Here is a 17,720-nt window from a genome sequence, read left to right as displayed (position 1 = left end):
ACACACACCTGGTAAGAATTGTCTTGATGAGAAGCATTGTCTGATGTGCATCATGGCTCGGTCAAAAGAGCTGTATGAAGACCTCAGATCAAGGATTGTTGATTTGTATAAAGCTGGGAAAGGATACAAAACCATTTCTAAAAGTCTGGATGTTCATCAGTCGACAGTCTGGGAAGTTGTCTAAAAATGGAGAGAGTTTGGTACTGTTGCTTCTCTCCCAAGGAGTGGCCATCCACCAAAGATGATGCCAAGAGTTCAGCGCAGAACACTCAGAGAGGTAAAAAAGAACTCAAGAGTTTCTGCTAACGACTTACAGAAATCCCTGGCACAGTCCAATATGTCTGTGCACACATTACCTATACCATGGCCAAGAATGGCGTTCATGGGAGGACTTCACAGAGGAAGTCACTGCTGACTAAAAAAAAAATATTGTTGCTCGTTTAATGTTTGCAAAAAGGCACTTGGACACTCCACAGATGTTTTGGCAAAATATTTTGTGGCCTGATGAAACCAAAGTGGATTTTTTGGGAGGAACACACAACATCATGTGTGGAGGAAAAATGGAACAGCATCAACATTAACACCACATCTCCACCGTAAAGCATGGTGGAGGGAGCTTCATGATTTGGGGCTGTTATGCTGCCTCAGGGCCTGTACAGCTTGCAATCATTAATGGAAGAATGAATTCAAAAGTTTATCAGGATGTTTTTGCAGGAAAACCTGAGGCCGTCTGTCAGACAGTTGAAGCTAAAATGAGGAAGGATGCTGCAACAGGACAATGATCCAAAACACAGAAGTAAATCAACTTCAGAATGGAGGAAAATTTACATTCTGGAGTGGCCAAGTCGAAGTCCAGACTTGAACCCCATTGAGATGCTGTGACATGACCTAAAGACAGCGATTAATGCCAGAAATCCCAGGAATCTGACTGAACTACAGAAGTTTTGTAGAGAAGAATGGGCCAAGATTAGTCCTGACCAACGTGCCAGACTGATCTGCTGCTACAGGAAGCATCTGGTTGAAGTATATTGCTGCCAAAGGGGGGGGGGGGGGGGGCACAAAAAAATAAATGTGATGGTTCACTTACTTATTTGTCACCCTTCTGTCATTGTTTGCATACTAGCCTCATTAAAATATGAAAAAGTTTGGGAGGTTTTAGTTAAACCAGACACCGTATTTTCATCTGTGTAATTTTGACAAAGACCAGATCACATTTGATGGTAATTTTATGCACAAATGCAAAATTCCAAAAGGTTCAGATACTTTTTTTCCTCCCATTGTATGTGTTGTACAGAATTTGCGCCTTGCTTTGCCGCCGTATGCCACAATAAAAGCCCGACCAGCAACAACGGGAACTTTTAAAAAGTGTGATTTGCGCTTCTCAATGACTAGGTCAAGGAGGAGGTTTCATGTGACTTCGGATCCTTTTTTGACTTACAGGTAATCCCTAGGTTACGACATATTCGACTTTACGACGCCGGAGTCTCGTACGCCATTTTTTTGTTTGTTTGTTTGTTTTGTTGTTGTTGTTTTTAAGTTGCATAAACAGTACTTTATTGGACCTCACTCCATCTTATTTTTTTACTGTACTTTATTAATATGTTCTGTCCTCACTAAAAGTGAAGTTGTTCAGCTTTGCAGACATCAAACAAGGCAATTTGTCAATTTGACAGTTTGTAAAGCTGCAACCCACTTTGTACACTTATGTTCAAAATGACACGCATTTCAACAATAACACGTGATACGAAACTATTAGTGTTCAAACGTCCATCTAGTCTGATCAATATGTAAACTTAGGCAAATTTGGCTAATATAATCTACTAACAAAAGGCCGCTATCTTAAATGCTAAGAATGCTAAATTATTTAAAAATTCTCATAGCAAATCGCTTACACGTAACTCAACAAACTGTAAGTGTAAACTTAATTCCAAATATATACACAAACATTTATTAGCTGAAACAACTTACAGCGTTATGTAAGAAAAACCAGAGCGCAGCCGTGCTTTATCCATGTCAGACGAGAGTGGGTATGGGAATGGGTTCCATGGCGTGATGGACAGCACTCTGCACTCCAGTGATCCGATTTCAAGTCGCGGTGGAACCTTATTATTTTATTAACCGCAACAGTACAATGAAAAGCAGGACGTCATGCAATGCAAACTATACTCACAATGAGTAAATGTGACTGGCTCCATGGTATAATAGCTAGCACTCTGGACTCTGAATCCGAGTACAAGTCTTGGTGGAACCTCGAAGATTTGTTACCCGCATCAGCAACAGAATAATGAAAGCCATGACTTCATGCCATGCCTTTTGAAACAATACACCCCATGTTGAAGTGTGGAGGGGTTCCATGGTGTAATGGCTAGCACTCTGGACTTTGAATCCAGTGATCCGAGTTCAAGTCTCGGTGGAACCTACAACTTCCCTTCACCTGCAGGAGCGTTTCAACATTCAGGTGCTGTTTCTTGTGCCAGGAATATCTAAGCCCCTTTTCCTACCTATGCTACTGCTGTGGGTTCCATCTTCTAATGTTGAGCTTCCTGGAGAATCAATCCAGTGTTGCATGATCACGTCTAGTTGGAACTCAAATCTTTAGTGAACTGAAGACGCATTTGTTCAAAAAAAGCAGAACCTCATGCCAAACTTTATTAAACCATGTGCCCAACTTAAAACTGGGAAAGGGTTCAGTAGTGTAATGGCTAGCACTCTGAATCTCGTGATCCGAATTCAAGTCGCGGTGGAACCAGGGCCGGCCCAGCCTATGCACAGACTATGCAGCTGCTTGGGGCCCCTGACCACTAGGGGGCCCCCAATCTGGCAATTGTTTAATTTATATTCTATTTTGTTTACTACAGTTTGCTTTATTTGACTTTTGTGAGTTTTGATACTTGATTACAAGCTTAAAAAAATAAAAGTTCTTCCTTAAAGTCCTTCTTTCCTCTTTTAGAAAAATGTTTGGCGCTATCTACTGTAAGTACTGACAATCTTTGGGGTGAGAAATTTGAAGTATGCAGTGCAACAAAATCTGATTAATATACAAAAAAAATATATATATATATATGGACGTATGGGTTGGATTGCATGTATGGGTTTCACAGTACATTGTGACGAAATGGTGGGCCAAAAATAAGGGCCCCTTTGCATTATTTTGCTTAGGGCCCCCAAATGGCCTGGGTCGGCCCTGGGTGGAACCTTAATGTTTTGTTAACCGCAACAGTACAATTAAAAGCAGGACATCATGCCATGCAATTTGAAACTATACGCCCAATTTGCAAGTGTGAGTGGGTTCCATGGTGTGATGGCTAGCACTCTGGACTCTGAATCTAGTGATCTTAGTTCAAGTCTCGGTTGGACCTTGAAGATTTTTAACCCGCAGCAGCAACAGTACAATGGAAACCATGACTTCATGCCATGCCTTTTGAAACAATACACCCCATTTTGAGCTCTGAACGGGTTCCGTGGTGTAAACGCTATCTGCCTGCCCTTTGAATCCAGTGATCCGAGTTCAAGTCTTGGTGGAACCTCCAACTTTCATTCAGCTGCAGGAGCGTTTCAATATTCAGGTGCTGTTCCTTGTGCTAGGAATGTGTAAGCCCATTTTCCTACCTATGATACTGCTGTGGTTTCCATCTTCTAATGTTGAGCTCCCTGAACAATCAATCCATTGATGAGAGTGGGTATCGGAATGGGTGTGATGGACAGCACTCTGGCCTCTGAATCCAGTGATCCGAATTCAAGTCTCGGTGGAACCTTAAAGATCTTTAACCTGCAATAGGATGTTGAAAACCATGACTTCATGCTACGCCTTTTGAAACAATACACCCCGTTTTGAACTATAAATGGGTTCCATGGTGTAATGGCTAGCACTCTGGACTTTGAATCCAGTAATCCGAGTTCAGGTTTCGGTGGAACCTCGAAGATCTTTAACCCGAAGCATCAACAGGACATTGAAAATCATGACTTCATGCCATGCCTTTTGAAGCAGTACACCCCATTTTGACCTGTGAATGGGTTCCATGGTAAAATGGCTAGCACTCTGGACTTTGAATCCAGTAATCCAAGTTCAACTCTCGGTGGAACCTCGAAGATCTTTAACCCGAAGCATCAACAGGGCATTGAAAATCATGACTTCATGCCATGCCTTTTGAAACAGTACACCCCATTTTCTAGCTGTGAATGGGTTCCATGGTGTAATGGCTAGCACTCTGGACTTTGAATCCAGTAATCTGAGTTCAACTCTAGGTGGAACCTCAAAGATTTATAACCGGAAAGAGTACAATGAAAACCATGACTTCATGCCATGCCTTTTGAAACAATACACCCCATTTTGAACTGTGAAGGGGTTCGATGGTGTAATGGCTAGGACTCTGAATCCAGTAATCCGAGTTCAAGTCTTGGTGGAACCTCGAAGGTCTTTAACATGCAGCAGCAACAGGACATTGAACATCATGACTTCATGCCATGCCTTTGGAAACAGTACACCCCATTTTGAACTACAAGTGGGTTCCATGGTGTAATGGCTAGCACTCTGGAGTTCAACTCTCGGTGGAATCTCGAAGGTTTTTAAGCGGCTGCAGCAACATTACAATGAAAACCATGACTTCATGCCATGCCTTTTGAAACGATACACCGAGCTTCAAACTGTGAATGGGTTCCATGGTGTAATGGCTAGCACTATGGACTCTGAATCCAGTGATAGTTCAAGTGTCTCTGGAATATCTAACATTTTCAACCCACAGCAGCAACAGTACATTTAAAATCATGACTTCATGCCATGCATTTGAAAAAAGTACACCCCATTTTGAACAACAAACGGGTTCCGTGGAGTAATGGCTAGCCCTCTGGACTTTGAATCCATTAATACGAGTTCAACTCTCGATGGAACCTTGAAGATTTTTAAGCCGCTGCAGCAACATTACAATGAAAACCATGACTTCATGCCATGCCTTTCAAACAATACACCCAGTTTAGAACTGTGAACTGGGTCCATGGTGTAATGGCTAGCACTCTGGACTTTGAATCCAGTAGTCCGAGTTCAACTCTCGGTGGAACCTCGAAGGTTTTTAGGCCGCTGAAGCAACATTACAATGAAAACCGTGACTTCATGCCATGCCTTTTGAAACAGTACACCCCATTTTGAACTACAAATGGGTTCCGTGGTGTAATGGCTAGCACTCTGGACTTTGAATCGAGTAATTCGTATTAAACTCTTAGTGGAACCTCAAAGATTTTTAAGCCACTGCAGCAACATTACAATGAAAACCATGATTTCATGCCATTCCTTTTGAAACGATCCACCCAGATTTGAGCTGTGAATGGGTTACACGGTGTAATGATTAGCACTCTGGGCTCTGAAACCAGTGATCCGAGTTCAAGTCTCGGTGGAACCTTGAAGGGCTTTAACATGCAGCAGTAACGGGACATTGAAAATCGTGACTTCATGCCATACCTTTGGAAACAGTACACCCCATATTGATGCATAAACGGGTTCCATGGTGTAATGGCTAGCACTATGGACTTTGAATCCAGTAATCCGAGTTCAAATCTCGGTGGAACCTCAAAGATTTTTCAGCCCCTGCAGTAACATTACAATGAAAACCATGACTTCATGCAATGCCTTTTGAAACGATACACCCAGCTTTGAAATGTTAACGGGTTCCATGGTGTAATGGCTAGCACTCTGGACTCTGAATCCAGTGATCCGAGTTCAATTCTCGGTGGAACCTCGAAGATTTTTAACGTGCAGCAGCAACAGGACATTGATAATTATGACTTAATGCCATGCGTTTGGAAACAGTATACCCCATTTTGAACTGTGATGGGTTCCATGGTGTAATGGCTGGCACTCTGGACTCTGAATCCAGTCATAGTTCAAGTGTCGGTGGAATATCGAAGATTTTTAACCCGCAGCAGCAACAGTACATTGAAAATCATGACACCATACCATGTCTTTGGAAACAGTACACCCCATTTTGAACTGTGAGTGGGTTCCATGGTGTAATGGCTCGCACTCTGTCCTTTAAATCCAATAATCCGAGTTAAACTCTCGGTGGAACCTCGAAGGTTTTTAAGCTGCTGCAGCAACATTACAATGAAAACCATGACTTCATGCCATGCCTTTTGAAACGATCCACCCAGCTTTGAACTGTGAACGGGTTCTATGGTGTAATGGCTAGCACGCTGGACTCTGAATCCAGTGATCCGAGTTCAAGTCTCGGTGGAACCTCGAAGGGGTTTAACAAGCAGCAGTAACAGGACATTGAAAATCGTGACTTCATGCCATCCCTTTGGAAACAGTACACCCCATGTTAAAGTATAAGCGGGTTCCATGGTGTAATGGCTAGCACTCTGGACTTTGAATCCAGTAATCCGAGTTCAAATCTCGGTGGAACCTTGAAGATTTTTCAGCCCCTGCAGTAACATTACAATGAAAACCATGACTTCATGCAATGCCTTTTGAAACGATACACCCAGCTTTGAAATGTTAACGGGTTCCATGGTGTAATGGCTAGCACTCTGGACTCTGAATCCAGTGATCCAAGTTCAATTCTCGGTGGAACCTTGAAGATCTTTAACGTGCAGCAGCAACATTACAATGAAAGCCATGACTTCATGCCATGCCTTTTGAAACGATCCACCTAGCTTCAAGCTGTGAGCGGGTTCCATCGTGTAATGGCTAGCACTCTGGACTCTGAATCCAGTGATCCGAGTTCAAGTCTCGGTGGAACCTCGAAGGGCTTTAACATGCAGCAGTAACAGGATATTGAAAATCATGACACCATGCCATGTCTTTGGAAATAGTACACCCCATTTTGAACTGTGAATGGGTTCTATGGTGTAATGGCGAGCACTCTGAGCGTTAAATCCAGTAATCCGAGTTCAACTCTTGGTGGAACCTCAAAGATTTTTAAGTCCCTGCAGCAACATTACAATGAAAACCATGACTTCATGCCATGCCTTTTGAAACGATCCACCCAGCTTTGAACTGTGAACGGGTTCAATGGTGTAATGGCTAGCACTCTGGACTCTGAATCCAGTGATCCGAGTTCATGTCTCGGTGGAACCTTGAAGGGCTTTAACATGCAGGAGTAACAGGACATTGAAAATCGTGACTTCATGCCATACCTTTGGAAACAGTACACCCCATATTGAAGTAAAAACGGGTTCCATGGTGTAATGGCTAACACTGTGGACTTTGAATCCAGTAATCTGAGTTTCAAATCTCGGTGGAACCTTGAAGATTTTTCAGCCCCTGCAGCAAAATTACAATGAAAACCATGACTTCATGGCATGCCTTTTGAAACGATACACCCAGCTTTGAACTGTGAACGGGTTCAATGGTGTAATGGCTCTGGACTCTGAATCCAGTGACCCTGAATCAATTCTCCGTGGAACCTCGAAGATCTTTAACATGCAGCAGCAACAGGACATTGAAAATCATGACTTGATGCGATGCGTTTGGAAACAGTATACCCAATTTTGAACTGTGAATGGTTTCGATGGTGTAATGGCTGGCACTCTGGACTCTGAATCCAGTGATAGTTCAAGTGTCGGTGGAATATTCAAGATTTTTAACCCGCAGCAGCAACAGTACATTGAAAATCATGAATTCATGCCATGCCTTTGGAAACAGTACACCCCATTTGGAAATGCGAATGGTTTCCATGGTATAATGGCTAGCACTCTGAACTTTGAATCCAGTAATCCGAGTTGAAATCTCGTTGGAACCTTCAAGATTTTTCTGCCCCTGCAGCAACATTACAATGAAAACCATGACTTCATGCCATGCCTTTTGAAACCATCCACCCAGCTGTGCACTGTGAATGGGTTCCATGGTGTAATGGCTAGCACTCTGGACTCTGAATCCAGTGATCCGAGTTCAAGTCTCGCTGGAACCTTGAAGGGCTTTAACATGCAGCAGTAACAGGACATTGAAAATTGTGACTTCATGCCATACCTTTGGAAACAGTACACCCCATATTGAAGTAAAAATGGGTTCCGTGGTGTAATGGCTAGAACTCTGGACTTTGAATTCAGTAATCTGAGTTTCAAATCTCGGTGGAACCTTGAAGATTTTTCAGCCCCTGCAGCAAAATTACCATGAAAACCATGACTTCATACCATGCCTTTTGAAACGATACACCCAGCTTTGAACTGTGAACGGGTTCCATGGTGTAATGGCTCTGGACTCTGAATCCAGTGACCCTGAATCAAAACTCTCGGTGGAACCTCGAAGCTTTTTAAGACACTGCAGCAACATTACAATGAAAACCATGACTTCATGCCATGCCTTTTGAAACAATACACCCAGTCTCTGACTGTGAATGGGTTCCATGGTGTAATGGCTAGCACTCTGGGTTTTAAATCCAGTAATCCGAGTTCAACTCTCGGTGGAACCTCGAAGGTTTTTAAGACACTGCAGCAACGTTGCAATGAAAACCATGACTTCATGCCATGCCTTTTGAAACAATACACCCAGTCTCTAACAGTGAACGGGTTCCATGGTGTAATGACTAGCACTCTGAATCCAGTGATATGAGTTCAAGTCTCGGTGGAACCTCGAAGGTCTTTAACATGCAGCAGCAACAGGACATTGAAAGTCGTGACTTCATACCATGCATTTGGAAAAAGTACACCCCATTTTGAACTACAAACGGGTTCCATGGTCTAATGGCTAGCCCTCTGGACTATGAATCCAGTAATATGAATTCAACTCTCGATGGAACCTCGAAGATTTTTAAGCCGCTGCAGCATCATTACATTACAATGAAAACCATGACTTCATGCCATGCCTTTCAAACAATACACCAGTTTAGAACTCTGAGCTGGGTCCATGGTGTAATGGCTAGCACTCTGGACTCTGAATCCAGTGATAGTTCAAGTGTCGGTGGAATATTCAAGATTTTTAACCCGCAGCAGCAACAGTACATTGAAAATCATGACTTCATGCCATGCCTTTGGAAACAGTACACCCCATTTGGAACTGCAAATGGGTTCCATGGTGTAATGGCTAGAACTCTGGACTTTGAATCCAGTAATCGGAGTTCAACTCTCGGTGGAACCTCCAAGGTTTTTAAGCCGCTGCAGCAACATTACAATGAAAACAATGACTTCATGCCATTCCTTTTGAAACAATACACCCAGTTCTGAACTGTGGAAGGGATCCATGGTGTAATGGCTAGCACTCTGAATCCAGTGATCCGAGTTCAAGTCTCGGTGGAACCTCAAAGGTCTTTAACGTGCAGCAGCAACAGGACATTGAGAATCATGACTTCATGCCATACCTTTGGAAACAGTACACCCCATATTGGAGTATAAACGGTTCCATGGTGTAATGGCTAGCACTCTGGACTCTGAATCCAGTGATCTGAGTTCATGTCTCGGTGGAACCTTGAAGGGCTTTAACATGCAGCAGTAACAGGACATTGAAAATCGTGACTTCATGCCATACCTTTGGAAACAGTACACCCCATATGAAAGAATAAACGGGTTCCATGGTGTAATGGCTAGCACTCTGGACTTTGAATCCAATAATCTGAGTTCATATCTCGGTGGAACCTTGAAGATTTTTCAGCCCCTGCAGTAACATTACAATGAAAACCATGACTTCATGCAATGCCTTTTGAACCGATACACCCAGCTTTGAAATGTGAATGGGTTCCATGGTGTAATGGCTAGCACTCTGGACTCTGAATCCAGTGATGCGAGTTCAAATCTCGGTGGAACCTCGAAGATCTTTAACGTGCAGCAGCAACATTACAATGAAAACCATGACTTCATGCCATGCCTTTTGAAACGATCCACCCAGCTTCGAGCTGTGAGAGGGTTCCATGGTGTAATGGCTAGCACTCTGGACTCTGAATCCAGTGATCCGAGTTCAAGTCTCGGTGGAACCTTGAAGGGCTTTAACATGCAGCAGTAACAGGATAGTGAAAATCATGACACCATGCCATGTCTTTGGAAACAGTACACCCCATTTTGAACTGTGAATGGGTTCTATGGTGTAATGGCTAGCACTCTGGGCGTTAAATCCAGTAATCCGAGTTCAACTCTCGGTGGAACCTCAAAGATCTTTAAGCCGCTGCAGCAACATTACAATGAAAACCATGACTTCATGCCATGCCTTTTGAAACGATCCACCCAGCTTTGAACTGTGAACGGGTTCGATGGTGTAATGGCTAGCACTCTGGACTCTGAATCCAGTGATCCGAGTTCATGTCTTGGTGGAACCTTGAAGGGCTTTAACATGCAGCAGTAACAGGACATTGAAAATCGTGACTTCATGCCATGCCTTTGGAAAAAGTACACCCCATATTGAACTATAAACGGGTTCCATGGTATAATGGCTAGCACTTTGAATCCAGTAATCCGAGTTGAAATCTCGTTGGAACCTTGAGGATTTTTCTGCCCCTGCAGCAACATTACAATGAAAACCATGACTTCATGCCATTCCTTTTGAAACAATACACCCAGTTCTGAACTGTGGAAGGGATCCATGGTGTAATGGCTAGCACTCTGAATCCAGTGATCCGAGTTCATGTCTCGGTGGAACCTCAAAGGTCTTTAACGTGCAGCAGCAACAGGACACTGAAAATCATGACTTCATGCCATACCTTTGGAAACAGTACACCCCATATTGGAGTATAAACAGTTCCATGGTGTAATGGCTAGCACTCTGGACTCTGAATCCAGTGATCCGAGCTCAAGTCTCGGTGGAACCTCGAAAATTTTTAAGCCGCTGCAGCAACATTACAATGAAAACCATGACTTCATGCCATGCCTTTTGAAACAATACACCCATTTCTGAACTGTGGAAGGGATCCATGGTGTAATGGCTAGCAGTCCGGACTCTGAATCCAGTGATCCGAGTTCAAGTCTCGGTGGAACCTCGAAGGTCTTTAACGTGCAGCAGCAACAGGACATTGAAAATCATGACTTCTTGCCATGCGTTTGGAAACAATATACCCAATTTTGAACTGTGAATGGGTTCGATGGTGTAATGGCTGGCACTCTGGACTCTGAATCCAGTGATAGTTCAAGTGTCGGTGGAATATTCAAGATTTTTAACCCGCAGCAGCAACAGTACATTGAAAATCATGACTTCATGCCATGCCTTTGGAAACAGTACACCCCATTTGGAAATGCGAATGGGTTCCATGGTATAATGGCTAGCACTCTGGACTTTGATCCAGTGAGCTGACTTCACTACTCGGTGGAACCTGAATAGTTTTAACCCGCAGCAGGACAAGTACAATGAAAATTAGGACTTCATGCCATAGCATTTGAAACAATATGCCCCATATTGAAGTGGGAATGGGTTACATGGTGTAGTGGTTAGCACTCTGGACTTTGAATACTGTGATCTGAGTTCAAGTCTCAGTGGAACCTACAACCATCTTTCACTGCAGGAGCTTTTCAACATTCGGGTGCTGTGACTTGTGCCAGGAAAGTCTAAACCTGTTTTCCTCCTAATACTACTGCTATGGTTTCTATCTTCTCATGTTGAGCTCCATGGACAATCAATCCAGTGACTCATGTTCACGTCTAGTTGGAACCCAGATATTTAGTGACCTGAAGACGCATTTGTTCAAAAAAAAAAACAGAACCCCATGCCAAGCTTTATTAAACCATATTCCCAATTTAAAAGTGGGAAGGGGTTCAATGGTGACTTAAAGTGCATGTGACACGAAAAAGCATGTTTATTTCGTAATACAAACAGTATTTTATGCTCCTGAATGAAATAGACCGCTTAGAGGAAGCGATCGCTTTATTTATTTAGTTTTTTTAATCCCGCGCCATGAAAATGAGTGACTTCTGGCTTCGGTCTTGCATTGAGGAGGAGGGCGCTGTGACGTGTACGGTAGAAGGCGTCCTCTTCACTATATAGCGTACTGTTGTGTAGAGGACGAAGGATTCAGCTGATTTTGCAGATTAATACGTGTATTTTTCGCATACGCCAGCCAAACGGCTGCAGAAAAATCATTCTGTATGAGGGAGAGGCGTATGCACCTTTTTGGAGTTTCAAAAGGTTCCCATTCAACGTGGATATTAGGCTGTATTGGCACCATGGAAAAAGTGCTTAGAAAATTGATTTTGTTCCACTGAAATGGATCTACATGACCTCTGCATTGTAATTTACATACGTTGCTAATTACTACCAAAAAAAGTTCTACTCACGGTTTCCAGTCATTTTTTATTAATTAGCGTTTTTGTGTCGGTCTTTTTTTTCCCCGTGGCGCAGTGATATTGATACGGCGGAGTCGTATCGTCAGTGTGTGAAGCCATTTTAGGTCACGTGCACCAATAGAAGACGAGGATTGTTGCTATGCGTTTCTCAAACAAACAACATGGCGGCGACCGTGTCAAGCTACGACACGAGACACGAACGAAGATGAACAAAAGATAAGAAAACCGCATTTGAAATTTAGTCAAAAGGCATCGAAACGATGATATATGCATCTCTCATCTGTCCAAGGGTGAAAAAGGGCAGGAATTTGGCCGAAACGGTGGGCAACTTGCTAAGCCCGCGTGGTTGCGTCAGACAATGGCTTTCTCTCCAGGCTCCGTCGACGGATCTTGCTGAAAATGCGTCGACTTGGATTTTTAACGACATTGACTACAGGTAAGCCACACACACGCCTTTTGTTGTGAATAACTATGGGAGTTGGGGGGCTTCTGGTCAGATCATATATGAAGTTAAGACTTGCAATGTGAGTTCTGGGCTGTAGCGGTCATTATTATGATGTTAGATTGTTAACTTTGAGCAAAAAGTTTAGAGTGACAAATAACATAGTATTTAGTTTGTTTAACTGTAGTTCCAAAAACCTATTTGATAATTTTATTCAGGAAAAAATGGCAGAATAGACAAGCCTATATAATTTGGATGGAAGATTATGTAAATATGATATGGATGAAACAGTTCTCACATGGTTTATGTGTGTGTGCGTGTTTTTCAGAACTGAAACACCCTTCACTGACAGCTACAACTTCTTCTGTGAGACCGTCGTCCATTAAAAGATTAGAGATGACCAGGAAGTGCTGCGAATGGACAAGCTTGTGGAAATATGGCTTTATTGGGACCATGGAAAAAGTGCTTAGAAAATGGATTTCATTTCACTACGCTGGATCTATGCGTTCAATGCATTTTTTAAAAGCCAATACCCTCCTAACTTAGTCACCAGCCAGAAATGTATCTTGATGTGAATACACAAAAATACAGATCTAGTGTTGCTGTTTTTGCTTGTTTTAAGTGTTATATTAATTCTGGCAACACAAAATCTTTATCAAATGTCATAAACACACCTACCAAACATTTGAAACAAGTATTGGTGCCTTAGTATACACATAGGTGAATTCAGAATGAGAAATGTAGCTAATTTCTTGAAGGAAACACTTCAACATTAATGATTTGCACCCAGCACAATGAAATATATATTGAATTAAGCTAAAGGCTTATGTGTCATATTAAAAATATCACAACCTACTATGCAATGAAATATATAAAATAAAAAATGCACGCCATGATCATAAATAGCTGAAAATCAACAGAATTGCTACCACACCCTCCTAAATGTGAATCATGGCAAAAATGGAATAAGACAAAAAAATTACAGGGTGATCAAAAAAATAATGTGCCAAAATCATAAGGTGATACTTAAAAAATGAAAGACATCACAAAAGAAGTGATGGACACGTGTTGAAGATAACTTCCAAGTTTTATTTCATGTTTCACAAGTGCTCAAATGTGAGCACACCCAGCAGCACGGACAAAATCAAGCCACGATGAGAATTCCTCTCAAACGTGTGCATGTCGCAGTTATTGTCTTGATTGCAACTGTTGTTCAATATTTCACATCATCAGTACTTGCTGGACGTGTTGGTATGTTAAAGACAAAGTTCATTATCCATCTTTATGGCACATAACGTATGTTATACACTAAGTGTATGTTCCACCACTTCCAGCAAATATTGATGACATGAAAGATCGAATAACAGACGCAATCAACGCGGGAGGAAGGAATTCTCATGTCAACTTGATGTTGTCCATGCTGCTGGTGATGGCCATATTTGAGTACTATGAAAACATGAAATTAAACTTAGTTACTTCCTACATCTGTCCAAGGTAGAGTTTTTTTTTTTTTTTTTTTTAATGTTTTTCGTTTTTGACATGGCATTATGATTTTGGCACAGCCTTTTTTAATCACACTGTATATACACAAAAGGTTGGAATCATTCAAGTATGGTACTGTTGGTACACAACATTTATTTAAACATGGAAGTGTCTCATACTATAAAAATACACATTATTACACATACAAATATTGAAAAACGAATTTAAAAAAAAAAAAAATATATATATATAGAAATAAAAAAAATAGTAAAACTGTACATGACAACATTACTCCTCAAAATCGCTTTCATCAAAGTCATCATCCCATCCAAGTGTCTTGTGTTTCTTTGGAAACATTCTCACATGCTTGGCACCGATATAAATCAGTACAAGAAAGTTTTGCAGACATACAGGAACATCTTCCCGTGTCACAATTGGTTGCCTTTCAACTACAGTTGACTACTTGCAAAACAGTATCAGGGGCAGGATTTTTAGTCATCCATGTCACTGTCAACTGCCCATCCTCAATGTCCCACCCATTCCCAATGGGTGAAGGGGCACACATTTTTACCTGTCAGACAACGTTTCATAATTGCTGCTTGATAGTTTGCTGTCCTGCAATGTTGGTACAGAGCATCAGTTTTGGGGGGAATAGAATGTTCTGGCAAGACTGACGAGGCCATACAGAAAGATCTGCATTTGGCATCATTTTTGGCACATGACTGGCCAAACAGGTGGCACACGTATTTACACAATGTGTTAAATGTTTGTAGGTCAAGTTTAAAACTGCTGCCCAGCTTTGCAAACCCAGTCAGGTATTCTTTTTTTATGACGTGCAAAAGAACATGTTTTTTTGCCTTTGCCATGAAAGGCACAAGCAGAGTCACAACCTGTGAATGTATGGATGCCAATGAGTGCTGAACACACACTAGTGCCAGGAGCTGCAGAGACCTTAGAGACGTCAGTCCTCGTTCTGTTGCCTTCTCCTGTGAAAAAATGCAATTTACACTGTAAATCTATCTGCAGACTTACAGCAATCACTGCCACGTCAGTATCAGGGCTTTTATTGACTACAGCTTGATGTTCTTGAGCCAAAAGGTTTATTTAACCATCTTCCCTGTAATCTTGTTGTACATGTCAGCGTCTTGTTTGGTAATATCGCCTCACATTGAAATCTCATAAAAGGTATGCAAGAAAAAGTTCTACTGGATTCACTTTCGAAACACTGTACCCTATATACATTTTATAATAAAGTGGTATTGATATCTGGGCTAAAAAATGGTATCGTTACAACACTAGCTTAAATAAGAATTTTTTTAGCATAAGTTAATAACAATTAACCTTGTAGTAAAGGCGTGCGTGTGGCTTACCTGTAGTAAATGTCGTTAAAAATCCTAGTCGACGCATTTTCAGCAAGATCCTTCGACGGAGCCTGGGGAGAAAGCCATTGTCTGACGCAACCACGCGGGCTCTGCACGTTTTTTCCAAATTCCTGCCCTTTTTCGCCCTTGGACAGTTGAGAGATGCATATCGCGTCGTTTCGATGCCTTTTGACTAAATTTCGAATGCAGTTTTCTTATTTTTTGTTCATCTTCGCTCGTGCCGTAGCTTGACACGGTCGCCGTCATATTGTTTGTTTTAGAAGCGCATAGCAACAATCCTCGTCTCCTATTGGTGCACGTGACCTAAAATGGCTTCACACACTGACGATACGACTTCGCCGTATCAATATCACTGCGCCACGGGGAAAAAAAAGACCAACACGAAAACGCTAATTACTAAAAAATGACTGGAAACCGTGAGTAGAACTTTTTTTTTGGTGGTAATTAGCAACGTATGTAAATTACAATGCAGAGGTCATGTAGATCAACTTTAGTGGAATGAACCAACACAATTTTCGCTCAGCCAATACAGCCTATATTGGCCAAAACAAGCCCGACGACTACTGTGGGACCATTGGACTTATGAGGAAGTGAGTAAACATCTTGTTTAGTATTATGTCAAATATTAATACAGCTATTACAAAATAAACACTACAAACTTTCTTTAAATAAAGGATTACTTACAGTGGGGAGAACAAGTATTTGATACACTGCCAATGGAAAAACCCATTGGCAGTGTTTGATCATTGATAGGCATGTAAAAAGCTCTCCTCATGCACATTAGCAGCACGTTAGCTGCACAACAACTGCAGCCACTCTCCTCCGGGGAACGAACTGTAAATTGCTCTCCGCCGGGCGGTTTGCCTATCCACGACGACAATCGACTACCCAGTCGTCATGTCAAATAATCCAGGCTAGTTATGTGTGATTTTCCGCTTCGAAGACTTTGAAACATCTCTCGGTTCGGGTTAGCATGTCGGCTAGCTGTCACGCCTTTTGGTTTGTTTACATTCTCCAAAGCCGGGGAAGGGAAATGACATATGTCCGAATTAGGTGTCATAAATTATCATTCGGGAGGTGCGACAGTAAAGGTGAAGTCGACAGTTTTGACCATTATGGAGTAATTTTGCCATGTCGTCCTGAATAAATGCATTTTTATTATTTCATATTCCATTTAGCACAAGACTGTTATTTGTCATGACCATGCCATTTATTTAGCAATTGGGGAAATACTTGGATAAAAAGAATATCCTGTAAAAATATTGAAGTAAAGAGACAGAAACATTGATATTTTGCCGCTCTCTTCGTCGCGTTTTCCTCGTTGTGAATAGTTCCCCCTCGACGGGCTGACTGGTCCTTCTCAAGCCATTTATATAGCTATTGGGGAAAAATACTTGGATAAAAAGAATATCCTGTAAAAATATTGGAGTAGAGAGACTGAAACAATGACATTTTGCGGCTCTCTTCGTCACGTTTTCCTCGTTCTGAATAATTCCCCCTCATTGGGCTGAATAGTAAAACCGATGAGCCCAGTCTACCGCTGACGTCATCCACCTGTTGGAGACGCTAAAGCCCTATAGACCCTACCCACCGACGTCACAAAACCACGTGCTCGCTGTATGGTTCCGCCCACTTGTCCGTCATTTTGTCTCTGTATTAGCATTGGTTTCAATTGATCGAGGAATTTAAAATGCATTTCATGGAAGACCCGGTGCTTTCTGATGCCGTAAACTCACTGGATGTGTTGCATAAAAGGCGTTATGTGGAAAAGCTTCGTTCTATACAGTCGCCAGATCCATATTTGATGCCCAAATCGATGTTTTTCGACCCACTGTCTTCGCCCTGTCTGCCTGACATCTGCTACGCTGATATTTACAATTATCTTGTCCACACAAAATCAGCCTATTCTCACGAAAATTTGAAAAAATTCAAGAGCTTGGAGGCTTATAAATACTTCGTTGCTGGTTGGGTGAAACAGGTCCTCGTCCACGAAAATTCGGCAGGAATCTATCTTGTGCTTGGAAAGGTGAGTTACGAAATTTTCAATTCAAAATCTTTTGTTATTGCTAACATCCACTGTCAAGTCTAATGTATTTCATGTCGTTTGTCAATGGAGTTAAGGCTTTTAATGTTTATATGGTTTAGCGATAGCACTCTCACTACATACATACGTGTATGTTGTCGGCGATTAGCCTTGCAATGATCTTAATTGTGGTTATTTGTCA

The 17,720-nt window shown here is 41.9% G+C and overlaps 12 non-coding genes across 12 annotated transcripts; all 12 read left to right on the top strand.

The window, feature by feature from the left end:
• The first annotated feature begins 2,347 nt into the window (after window positions 1-2,347).
• Window positions 2,348-2,419, top strand: trnaq-uug (transfer RNA glutamine (anticodon UUG)). Its single transcript has one exon. It is a non-coding gene; the product is annotated as a tRNA-Gln (tRNA).
• A 2,566-nt stretch (window positions 2,420-4,985) lies between these two features.
• Window positions 4,986-5,057, top strand: trnaq-uug (transfer RNA glutamine (anticodon UUG)). Its single transcript has one exon. It is a non-coding gene; the product is annotated as a tRNA-Gln (tRNA).
• A 432-nt stretch (window positions 5,058-5,489) lies between these two features.
• Window positions 5,490-5,561, top strand: trnaq-uug (transfer RNA glutamine (anticodon UUG)). Its single transcript has one exon. It is a non-coding gene; the product is annotated as a tRNA-Gln (tRNA).
• A 96-nt stretch (window positions 5,562-5,657) lies between these two features.
• trnaq-cug (transfer RNA glutamine (anticodon CUG)) lies at window positions 5,658-5,729 on the top strand. The gene has a single exon. It is a non-coding gene; the product is annotated as a tRNA-Gln (tRNA).
• A 428-nt stretch (window positions 5,730-6,157) lies between these two features.
• On the top strand, window positions 6,158-6,229 carry trnaq-cug (transfer RNA glutamine (anticodon CUG)). Its single transcript has one exon. It is a non-coding gene; the product is annotated as a tRNA-Gln (tRNA).
• A 96-nt stretch (window positions 6,230-6,325) lies between these two features.
• Window positions 6,326-6,397, top strand: trnaq-uug (transfer RNA glutamine (anticodon UUG)). The gene has a single exon. It is a non-coding gene; the product is annotated as a tRNA-Gln (tRNA).
• Window positions 6,398-6,493: 96 nt separating this feature from the next.
• On the top strand, window positions 6,494-6,565 carry trnaq-cug (transfer RNA glutamine (anticodon CUG)). The gene has a single exon. It is a non-coding gene; the product is annotated as a tRNA-Gln (tRNA).
• A 96-nt stretch (window positions 6,566-6,661) lies between these two features.
• trnaq-cug (transfer RNA glutamine (anticodon CUG)) lies at window positions 6,662-6,733 on the top strand. The gene has a single exon. It is a non-coding gene; the product is annotated as a tRNA-Gln (tRNA).
• A 1,096-nt stretch (window positions 6,734-7,829) lies between these two features.
• On the top strand, window positions 7,830-7,901 carry trnaq-cug (transfer RNA glutamine (anticodon CUG)). The gene has a single exon. It is a non-coding gene; the product is annotated as a tRNA-Gln (tRNA).
• Window positions 7,902-9,323: 1,422 nt separating this feature from the next.
• trnaq-cug (transfer RNA glutamine (anticodon CUG)) lies at window positions 9,324-9,395 on the top strand. The gene has a single exon. It is a non-coding gene; the product is annotated as a tRNA-Gln (tRNA).
• A 264-nt stretch (window positions 9,396-9,659) lies between these two features.
• Window positions 9,660-9,731, top strand: trnaq-cug (transfer RNA glutamine (anticodon CUG)). The gene has a single exon. It is a non-coding gene; the product is annotated as a tRNA-Gln (tRNA).
• Window positions 9,732-9,827: 96 nt separating this feature from the next.
• trnaq-cug (transfer RNA glutamine (anticodon CUG)) lies at window positions 9,828-9,899 on the top strand. The gene has a single exon. It is a non-coding gene; the product is annotated as a tRNA-Gln (tRNA).
• Window positions 9,900-17,720: the final 7,821 nt, after the last annotated feature.

The sequence above is a fragment of the Corythoichthys intestinalis genome, chromosome 7 (assembly GCF_030265065.1).
Source record: "Corythoichthys intestinalis isolate RoL2023-P3 chromosome 7, ASM3026506v1, whole genome shotgun sequence".
Classification (NCBI taxonomy): Eukaryota; Metazoa; Chordata; class Actinopteri; order Syngnathiformes; family Syngnathidae; genus Corythoichthys; species Corythoichthys intestinalis.
Note: the sequence above shows the minus strand (reverse complement) of the source record. Positions and strands in the feature narration are given on the sequence as shown.